The sequence below is a fragment of the Apodemus sylvaticus genome, chromosome 10 (genome assembly GCF_947179515.1).
Source record: "Apodemus sylvaticus chromosome 10, mApoSyl1.1, whole genome shotgun sequence".
NCBI classification, from domain to species: domain Eukaryota; kingdom Metazoa; phylum Chordata; class Mammalia; order Rodentia; family Muridae; genus Apodemus; species Apodemus sylvaticus.
In genome coordinates this window covers 72560831-72571246 of record NC_067481.1, presented here as the reverse complement: position 1 = coordinate 72571246, position 10416 = coordinate 72560831, and the positions used below count along the sequence as shown (strand labels likewise).

Genomic DNA, 10416 nt, shown 5'->3' with positions numbered 1-10416 from the left:
CAGTGTGCCGGAAGCTCCCCTCCCCCTCTTCCCAAATGCTTCCAGCAGCCTAGAGGCTGCAACAGTGACTCGCGTGTCCCCGCGCACGCACACACCTCACGCACGTCAGACCCACGCCTCCCTATCGCTCCGTGCCAGAGTGCACGCAGGCCTTTACGCGCGGTCGCACATGATCACAGAGACACAGAGGGTGATAGCGCTGCTCGCGAGTGGGAAGAAGACCCTGGGGCTGGTCTGGGCGCTGTCCGGGGTGGAGCCGAGGGCGGAGCTTCGGGGTCCGGCGCGCAGAGCTGGGGCGTGTCCGCGCCGCCGCGATCTGCGCCGCCCCGCCCTCGCCCCGTTCGCGGCGCTCTCAGCCTCCTCGCCGCAACCCCCGCCGTAGCTGCCGCTGCTCCCGCCGTCACCGCCTCCGAGGTAGGCGCAGCGGAGAGGGCCTGGGCTATGCCTGAGTCCCCAGGGCCTCGGGTCGCGCTCCTGGGGAGTCTCTAGGGAGGCGATCGAGGGAGGATCGGGCGAGGGCGCTGGGCCTAAGAGCTTGGCCCCGGGAAGGGTGAACCAGGGACGGTCATCGCGGGCCTGGAGGGGCAGCGGGCTTGTTAGAGGAGGCCTGGAGGGCGGGCGCAGAGCGGATCTCCGGAGAGAGAGAGATCCTAGCTCGAGCATTCCGAGCACTTGCATTTGGAAGCAAGGGGCGGTCCGAACATGCGAGGGGCGGAAGGGCAAGGGCGGCCGCGTGGAGGCCCGGCGGGCCGCGGGTCTAGGTGACCTTCCCGGCGGCGCCCTCTGGCTCTAGGTCCCGTCGGCGTGGATCTGGTAGAGACCCTCCTACAGCCCAAGCCCTTCCCCGCCAGTTCCTAGGGCCTGTGCAGACCCAGCTTCCTCCGTCGAGAGGCCGAGCTCCAGGCATGGCCATGCCCTGGATCCCCCGGCCCCTACACGCCCTAGACGGCCCACGCCCGGAGTAGGTGGCGCCGGGTCCCTCCCGCGCATGCCAGTGCCTTCCCGGGCGGAACGGGCTGCCCTGAGTGGACTTAGGCCGAAGGAACAGGGACCTGGGCCCGGACTGAAAGCAAGACCCCATAGGGAGCCATATGCCTGGCCTCCTTGGCCTTGGGGACGGATTCCGTGTTCTGTGTCGCCAAATGCAACTGTGCATTCTGGAAACTGTTTTCAGGGCCTGACATCAGATTGGAGGCCCGCAACTCTACATGGTTTGTCCAAGGTCACACTGGTAGGAAGATTTCAAACTTCAATCTTCACATCTGCGAAATAGGAGCAATTATATACACTTCACTGAGTTTGGGGGAAGAATAAAATGATCCGATTAACAGGAAGCCTTGGGGCATGCACAAGGACACCTTAGAAACCTTGACACTTACCTAGGGGACCTAGGAGCTTTTGGGGAGAGTTGAACTCATCCTCCGCAGACCTTTTTTTTTTTTTTTTTTTTTTTTTCTGTTTCACATGGTTGTACTGGAAGGGACTCCATAAATCTACAGTCATGTTATTTTGATGCCATTATTACTAAGTCAGTAACAAGCATTTGTGCAGCACCAGGTATTGAGTAATGGGAGAATAATTCATGAAACAATGTCAGCTTACAGATAGACAGCTGTCGGGCTGGAGCACTGAATCTGACTGCAGACCCAGAATGCAGGAAGCGTGTGGGCCTAGCTTAGGTGTGCACCATCCAAAGCTCCTCTTTCCTTGACCAGAGATATGGGTGAAGGGCTTAACTCAGTCTTGTTTACTAGCAAGTCAGACATAACTACTGAGGGCCTGCCTGGACTGTGGCAAAGGCCAAACTCAGGCTTGTCTTCAGGGTCTTGGGTGGGATCACTTGGTACACACACATTAGGTGGCTAAGAAAGGTCTGTAGGGTGAATTCATTTTTAAAAATGTCAATTTAATGTGTGCGTGCTTGTGCCCCTGTGAGTTTGTGTGCATACATGCAGGTGACCTCAGCCCAGAAGGAGGGTAGTGGATCTCCTGAACTGGAGTTATAGGCAGTTGTGAGCTGCCCTGCGTGGGTCTGGGAATCAAACCTGGGTCCTCTGCAAGAGCAGTAAGCACTCTTAACCCCTGAGCCAACTCTCCATTTTTTTTCATACCACTCATACTACCCAGGCATGGTGGGTGTATATTAAATCGTGGAATCTTAAACACCCATTAGATGATATAGACAGCTCACTAACTTCAAGAAGCTAGCCTGACCTAGCCGAGTCATAGATGTCATAAGAGCTGTAATCGTACATACTCACCTACAGCAATAGTCAGGAGGGATGAGAAGCAACTCCTTTAACATTCTACAACTTCCCAAGTCCTGGGGGAACTTGTCAAACTGGTGTTTCTGGGCTTGAAGCTAGAGTGATAGAGTAGATGGGATTCTGGCCAAGACATGGGGCCTGTAGCACCTTCCCTTCCTGACAGGTGTGTGACTGTGACTAGAGTGAGGCTCCTGGCCCCAGTTGTAGTAGCGGGTGCTCACAGGTCATTCACTTTATTTCTGATTTCTAGAATGAGGCTTTAGACAGGGGCTGTTTAGGACCACGTAGTCCTCATGTTGGACTCTGGACTCTTGAACTGGTGGTGGTAAGGGCTCCCCTACCCCCACCTCACCCCCATCACTGTGCTCTGAGGCCCTTTGCTGTTGAGGAAGCCTACAGCATGATGGACACCTTCGGTGGTAGTTAGTGACTGAGGGAAACATGTGGCTGAGAACCACCAAAGTCAGGAGGTTAGCCCGCAGGATTCCCCCAGCACTCAATACCGTGTCTGCAACACACAGAAGCCATGAGACAAGCACAAGTAGAATTCTATTAAGATGACAGATGATAGCTCAACTTATCAACTGAGATGAGCAGACAGATAAATAATGGGTTTGGTTTCTTTAGTTGGTTGGTTGGTTGGTTGGTTGGTTGGTTCTTGGTTTTTCGAGTATGAAAACTCGAAACTTTCTTCTTCCCCCAGGTTCCTTTGGTAGTCACCAAGAAAGGACCTGGGTATGGGCCTCCATTCCACTGGTAGTCACAGCGTGTGAGCACTGTACCTAGAGCTGAGCTAGAAAAAGTTCCAGAGGGCAGCCTGGGCTCTCAACGCTGATCTGACTTGACAAGAATCATAGAGGCTAGCTCAGATGAAATAACTTTCTGGTGTTTTAGTTTCTCTATTATAAAGTGGGGTCTTTTTTGCCTTCTGTTTTTTAAAAAAATTAATTGTTTGGAGGTGGGTAGCACATGTGGAGGTCAGAGGGCAACTTCCGGTCTTCCTGTCTACACCCGGGCCTTGGGATCACCTGGGTCTGCTATAGAAATGTGACTGTCACTGCTGGCCATTTTGGTGTTCTGTGGCCCTGCTGTGTATACTCATGCTTGGGCACCGGTTCTCTGCTAGTATCCCGACATTACACTGCTGCTCTGCCTTGAGGAATCCGTAGGTGTGAGTGCCTCTGTACAGCAGAAGTTACCAACTGGTTGGGAATGGAGAGAGGGGTAGGTGTCTGTTGTGGACAGAGCTCCGAGGAATCATGTTCCCTGGGATGAGATAGGAGGTGTTCTTCTGGCCAGACTGTATCCAGCTAAACAATAGCCCTTTATGGCTGGGGAGGACTCTGGACCCTGTGGTTCAGGGTGAGCCTCTGACAAGATGCTCAGAAACCATTAGTATAATAGCAAATATACAAAACGAGAGCTTGGTTAGATCCCTAGCTGTACATACAGCAACGGAAACTGTCTATTGGCCTGGCTCACTCGGGACTCAGTGGAGACCTAGCCCAGCATGCAGGAAGCCCTGCATTCCACCTTCAGCACCACAGAGTGTGTGATGGGGCACACGCTTAGGTGGAGGCAGGAGGATCAACTTCAAGGTCAACCTTGGTGACGTGGTGTGTTTGAGACTCGCTAGGGGCTGCATTAGATCCTGTTTCAAAACAAAAACAAACTGGCTGGTGGCACACATTTTTATTCCTGGTATTGGGGGTGGGGAGGGCACAGAAGCAGACAGATATCTGTGAGTTTGAGGCCAGCCTGGTCTACAGAGTTTCAGGACAGCCAGGGCTACACAGAGAAAACCTGTCTCGAAAAAAACCAAGAACCAACCAACCAACTAAAGAAACCAAACTCATTATCTGTCTGCTCATCTCAGTTGATAAGTTGACCTATCTGTCATCATAATAGAATTCTACTTGTGCTTGTCTCATGGCTTCTGTGTGTTGCAGCCACGGTATTAAGTGCTGTATACCCAGGGAAAATGGGTCAGAGAGACTGACTGGGGTCTTTTACCTGGAAAGGGGGTAAGATTTAGACCCAGATGTGCTTGATTCCCAAGGCTGGACACTTAAAGAAAGCGCTGACTGTGTCACCCCTTGTGACTTGTGAGGTGCCTGTGGCTCTGCTGGAGCCCTGGCGTGCCCAGCCCTGGGAGTGCTGGCTTCCCTCTGTCCTGCGGCACCAGTGGCAGCACAGCCTTCTCTCCACAGGTGGGTGAGTGAGAAGACAGGCGGCCACCCGAGTCAACCACAGCTCCCCAGCCTGTGCTGCCGCTGGTGGCCCAGCTTCCAGAGTGTTTTAAAATAGAAGCAGAGCCTGGAAAGCCAGGCTCCCCCCCCCCCCCCACACACACACACTGCAAGACTCTGTGGAAGGGGGAGGGGAAGGCAGCTGCTTTGGGAACTCAGCCGCTTCCAGAGCAGAGGGCCATTGCCTTGCCAGCATCTGGGACCAACGACTGTTCCCTGGGCTGCCTTTGCTTGGAAAGAGATTGCTGGTGTGTGTGTGTGTGTGTGCCTGTGTTTATGTCTGTCTCTGGTGGGGGGGGGGCAGCTCCTGAACTGAACCTGCTTTCTACTGAGAGGTTAATTTATTCCCCCTGGTCCGTAGGGTTGGTGAAGTGGTTGATTTTGCTGTGATCTATCATGACCTCTTTTTAATTTATTTTTATTTTTTTAGATATATTTATTCTTTTTATGTTTACATTTATGAGTACAGTGTAGCTGCCTTTAGACATACCAGAAGAGGGAACTGTATGCATTACAGATGGTTGTGAGCCACCATGTGACTGCTGGGATTTGAACTCAGGATCTTCGGAAGAGCAGTCAGTGCTCTTAACCTCTCAGCCATCTCTCCAGCCCCCAACCTCTTTATTTTTTATATGTATAGGGTTTTCCCTGTACATATGTCTGCATATCATGCTCATGTGGTGCCCACAGGGTCCAGAAGAAAGCATCCATGGGATCCTCTTGGACTGGTTATTAGAGGTCATTTTGAGCTCACCCTGTGCGGATGAAGGGAACCAAACTTGGGTCCTCTGCAAAAGCGGCTAGTGCTCTTACAGCTGAACCATCTCTTCATCCCCTTGACACCTCTTTTGTTTACAAGTTCATTTTTTTTTTAAAGATTTGTTTATTACTATATGTAAGTACACTGTATCTGTCTTCAGACACTGCAGAAGAGGGCATCAGATCTCTTTACGGATGGTTGTGAGCCACCATGTGGTTGCTGGGATCTGAACTCAGGACCTTCGGAAGATCGGTCAGTGCTCTTACCCGCTGAGCCATCTCTCCAGCCCCCTGCAAGTTCATTTTTTTTGCCCTGGCAAACCATCCAAAACTGTTGGAGAAAGAGCAGAGCCAAAAGTTTTCCCGTGATTTCATGGGGGAGGGGATCCTGGGAAAGTGATGGTAACATTATTTGTGCAGTGTAATGAGTCATTTGCCTGTATAGGGTACCTGAGAAAGGGTGGTCTGTGGGTCTTTTCATACTCAGGGGGGTCTTCTGCCAAGTGGATGATCCCTCCATCATCTATGGTTATCTGGGTGGTCTGAGGGATGCCACAGCAGGTGGCTCCTGTTCTTTGGGAAGTTGTCTTGTTTCCCCTTTGCTTTTGGGGACGGGTGTGTGTGTGTGTGTGTGTGTGTGTGTCTGAGCTCACTGGGGGTGTTTCCAGTGTTGAGACTCTACTTGCTGGTTAGGCATGCGTGAGACCCATACGCAGGGCCTGTGTTAGTTTGGGGTTCTGTGGGTGCTTGCTGCCGAGTGAGCCTCGTCTTTTTTGTAGACTGTGCTGTCTGCTCTCAGGCTACTTGACAGCTGCCCTGGTGATTTTTATACACACTGAAGTTAAGGAGCTTTGCCTGCTCTTTCCCTTCTGGCTTGACTGACCCAGATGTTGGTGCTTGCTTGGGAGAGGAATGTGCCCCATAGGCCTTGTCCAGTGATAGACTAGGGCTAATGTCTCAGTTTGAATCAGTTCTTAGAACCACCATGGACACTGCCTAGACAGCTTCTCATTCCTGTATCCTAAAGTATTAGTCTTATGTCAATGGGTGTTTTGTCTGCTTGTATGTATGTATACCATGTGTATGTCTGGAGTCCTCAAAGAGGATTGGGTCTCCTGGAACTGGAGTTACATACAGATGGTTGTAAGCCACCACCTGGGTGCTGGGAATTGAGCCTTAGTCCGTTGGAAAGGCAGTTATTACTTTAAACCAACTGCCCTCTCTTTCTAGTTCTTTCTCTTTAAAAAATATTTTATGTGTGTGTGTGTGTGCACTACATGTGTGCGGTGCCTGGGAAGCCAGAGGAGAGCACTGCAGCTCCTGGAGCTGATTTTACAGAGGTGGGTGCTGGAAACCCAACCCCGATCCCACAAAGAGTGGACAGTGCCCTTAACCTCTGAGCCATCTCTCCAGCTCTCTGGTGTCTTGACTGCGGTGACATGTTGGAATGTTGCTGACTTCCAATGTTTTCTGCTCTTCACAACAACATTTAAATAATGAAGTAGAATTTAAAAAAATTAAAACCGTATCTGAATTCTGCATCTACCTTCCCAAAACCACATTCCTCCCCAGACAGCCATCCTGCCCAGATGGGGCCCCTCTTTCCTGTTCTCTCCCACTCATTCACTAGTTCCTGAAGGGATAAAGTACCCACTAATTATGTGGAATTAGAAATTTCCCTGGTGCCGGGCGGTGGTGGTGCACGCCTGTAATCCTAGCACTCTGGGAGGCAGAGGCAGGCGGATCTCTGAGTTCGAGGCCAGCCTGGTCTACAGAGTGAGTTCCAGGACAGCCAGGGCTACACAGAGAAACCCTGTCTCGAAAAAACCAAATCCAAAAAACAAACAAACAAAAAAATTATAAAAAAAGAAATTTCCCTGGCATACTGTTTTCTTTTCCTTCCTTCCTTCCTCCTCCTCCTCCTCCTCCTCCTCCTCCTCCTCCTCCTCCTCCTCCTCCTCCTCCTCCTCCTCCTCCTCCTCCTCCTCCTCCTCTTTGAGGCAGTGTCTCACTATGCAGCTCTGGCTGGCCTTGAACTCACAGGGATCTGCCCACCTCTGCCTCCAGAGTTGGGATTTAAAGGTCTGCACTACAACACCCAGCCTGGCTTTCTCTTTTCATTCAGTGGCAAATGATGTTCTATGTTCTCACATATAAATTCACCACTGTTCTTTTGAGATAGTCTCATAACCCTTCCCGTGTGGCCAGCAATGACCTCAAGCTTTTGGTCTTCCTGCATCCTCGTTCTAAGAGCTGGAATTCCGGACTTCCGCCTCTGTGCCCATCCCCCCTCATTGCTTTTGATGACTCTTTGGCGTTCCTTAGTTGGTTAGTATCCTGCTTCTTTGGTTAACTCGTTTTTCTAGTGATGGGCACGGTGGTCACGTCTAGGTTTGTGTGACACAGGCAATGCTTCTGTGGGGTTTTTGGTGCCTAGAACACTTTAGTGAGTGGGACTCTAGGGGTGAGATTAATGCTGAGTTAATTGTCTATCAATTGCCCTCTAAAAAAAAGTGGACTGTATTCACATTCCGTTTCCCGGATCTCAGCATTGACATTTTACCAGTCTTGAGGTTGTCAGTGTACAGGGACTCTTGGAATAAAACCCATGGCTGGTTTTAAGGCCTAAAGTACCCAGGATTCCCCTGAGGTCCCTCAGCTGGAGCTGAGCTCTTTCCTAGTGGGGTTGCTGCTCTGGGGTCTCCCAGTCTGCTCCGCTCCGGGTTTCCAGCTGCCTCGGGGGAAACGCCTGCTTCCTGGTTACATTGTAATTTACTTGTTCCTATTGTCAGACACTAAGTTTCTACTTTCCTCATTTTGTTACAATGATACCTTTTTTTGTAACTGAGTCAGCCTCTGGCCTTAGTCCTGGTTCTTCTAGAACTTTCCTCCTAGTCTCTCTCGCCCTTGTCTTTCCCCCTTTTTCTTCTCTCTCTTAAATTTTTTTGTATATGAATGTTTTGCCTGCTCACATGTGTGTACACCTGTGAGCCACCATACTGGAACTGGGACTTATCTGGGTTCCAATGGAAGAAGAGTAAGTGCTCCTTCCCTCTGAGCCCTCTCTCTAGCCCCTCCTCTCCACTGTTTTTTGAGACAAGAGTTTTATGAAGCATAGGCTGACTTCGAACTCACTCTGTAACCAGCGATGACTTTGGACTTCTGGTCCTCTTGCCTCTATCTCCTGAGGGTTGGGATTATTGTCATACCAAGCCTGGTTTATGCAAGGTAGGGCTAGTACTCAGGGCTCTGTGCATGCTAAGCAAGCATTGTGCCACCTGAGACTCAGCCCACCCCTTAAGCTAGTCTCTGGCTCAGCCTTTGAAGCTGCTGCAGCAAAAAGCACAAAGCAAACCCAGCTTGCAGAGATACTTTGGTAAGGCTGATGAGCTAGATCGGCAGTTGAAGGCACTTGCTGCCAGGTCTGAAGATACAAATTCCGTTCCCAGAACCTATGTGGTGGAAGGAGAGAACTAACTCCTGTAAGGTGGGGGGGGGGGGGTCCTCTGACCCTTACAGGTGCGCCACGGTCCACACAGGCTCACTAAATACGTGTAATTAAAGATGTAAGATGTGATACTCATTGCATACTTAACTCATGAATGCCCAGAACGTGCCAGGCCTTGACATCTTTATAGATAGACATTTGGGTAAACATATGCTTGACAGGCTCTGAGGAGCTTTCGAGTTCAGGGGGTGTGTTGTGGGAGGAGGGGTGGAGGGTGGGAGCACGGGGGGGGGGGGAGTGAGCAGCTGTCCCCGTTGATGAGTCAGGAAGATGTTGTCCTCCCTAGGCCTCAAGATGGAAGTTACGTAAGTGTGTTGTGTGAACTGCTAGGTGATATACAATCCTTCGCCTCTGCTTCCAGTATGGCTGGGTATCTGTTCCTTAGGCTGGAGTGGCGTTTGCATAATTTGTTCAAGGTCAGCCAGGGAAGGCCTGAGTTGGTAGGCTGGCAAAGTGTGGTGGGGGTGGGGGATGGGGGGGAGAAGCAGGTGCCACATGAAGGCAGTGTGGTGGAATAGAAAGGGAGGGAGCCTCACCAAGCCTGGCCCCACCCTGAGCTCGGAAGTCCCAACTCACGCCCTGGATAATAATCTCCTTCGAGCTGCTGCGGTAGCTGGGGTTTGCTGTGGGTAGTGTTTTTTCTTTTTTGACAGGTGGCTTTCCATGTTGGGTTTGGGGATTAGCGTCAACAGACTGCATTTGGGGAACACTAAATAATGAATGTTCTATCTTTTCCTCAAGGTGGGATCTGGTCTAGATGTCTGCAGGGTGGGGTCCTGGGGGGGGGGCTATCCTTTCTGTGAGGTCAGGGTAGAGTAGCAGGAAAGACCTGGCTTCTGATAGGCTAGAGACACAGCAGCTTGGTAGAATGCTTGCCTAGCCTGCACACTGCTAACCCCAATACCACATACATCCGAAATGCTCGCACTCCCAACACTCTCAGATGGAGGCTGTAAGATCAGAAGTTCAAGGCCATTCCTGTCTGTACAGTGAATTGGAGGCTAGCTTGGGCTACCTAAGGCCCTATCTCAAAAGGAGATAAAAGGCAGGTGTGTGGGCACATTGTCAAGGTTAGTTCAGGGGTTAAGGTCACTGATTTTTTTTTTTAAACATTGGACCTAAGTTTGGTTCCCATGACTACCTTTAACTCCAGCTCCAAGGGATTTGCAGGTACCTGCACACATGCAAGACACACACACACACACACACACACACACACATGAAATCTTCTATATTAAAGTGTGTATATGGGTGCTTTAGTGACCTTGGATGCTGCAGATGGGCCTGCTCCCCCTCTGTTCCTTCCTTTAGAGGAGAAAGAGCTCTATCTGTAGATGGTTCTTTTTGCTTGCTTTGTTTTGTTAGGGGTTTTCAGGTTTATTTTATTTTATGTGTATAAGTGTTTTGTCTTTCTCTATGTATGTGTGCCATGTGCACTGGGTTCCCTAGAACTGGAGTCAGGGACAGTTGTGAGTCACCATGTGGGTGCTGGGAATTGACTCCTGGTCCTCTGCAAAAGCAACAAAATACTCTTAGCCAAGGAGCCATCTCTCCTGTTTTTGTACTTTCATGGATGGCTCTTAATCCAGGCAGAGATGGAGAATGTTTTGGGCTCCCTGCCAAGCTGTTCTGC

At 50.7% G+C, this 10416-nt stretch overlaps 1 protein-coding gene across 1 annotated transcript in view; it reads left to right on the top strand.

Moving 5' to 3' along the window:
• Nucleotides 1–298: 298 nt before the first annotated feature.
• Vdac1 (voltage dependent anion channel 1) overlaps nt 299–10416 on the top strand; it is a 28727-nt gene continuing 18609 nt past the window's right edge. The window contains exon 1 of the mRNA XM_052196036.1: nt 299–414. The gene's annotated coding sequence lies outside the window, so the exon portion shown is untranslated. The remainder of the gene's footprint in view (nt 415–10416) is intronic.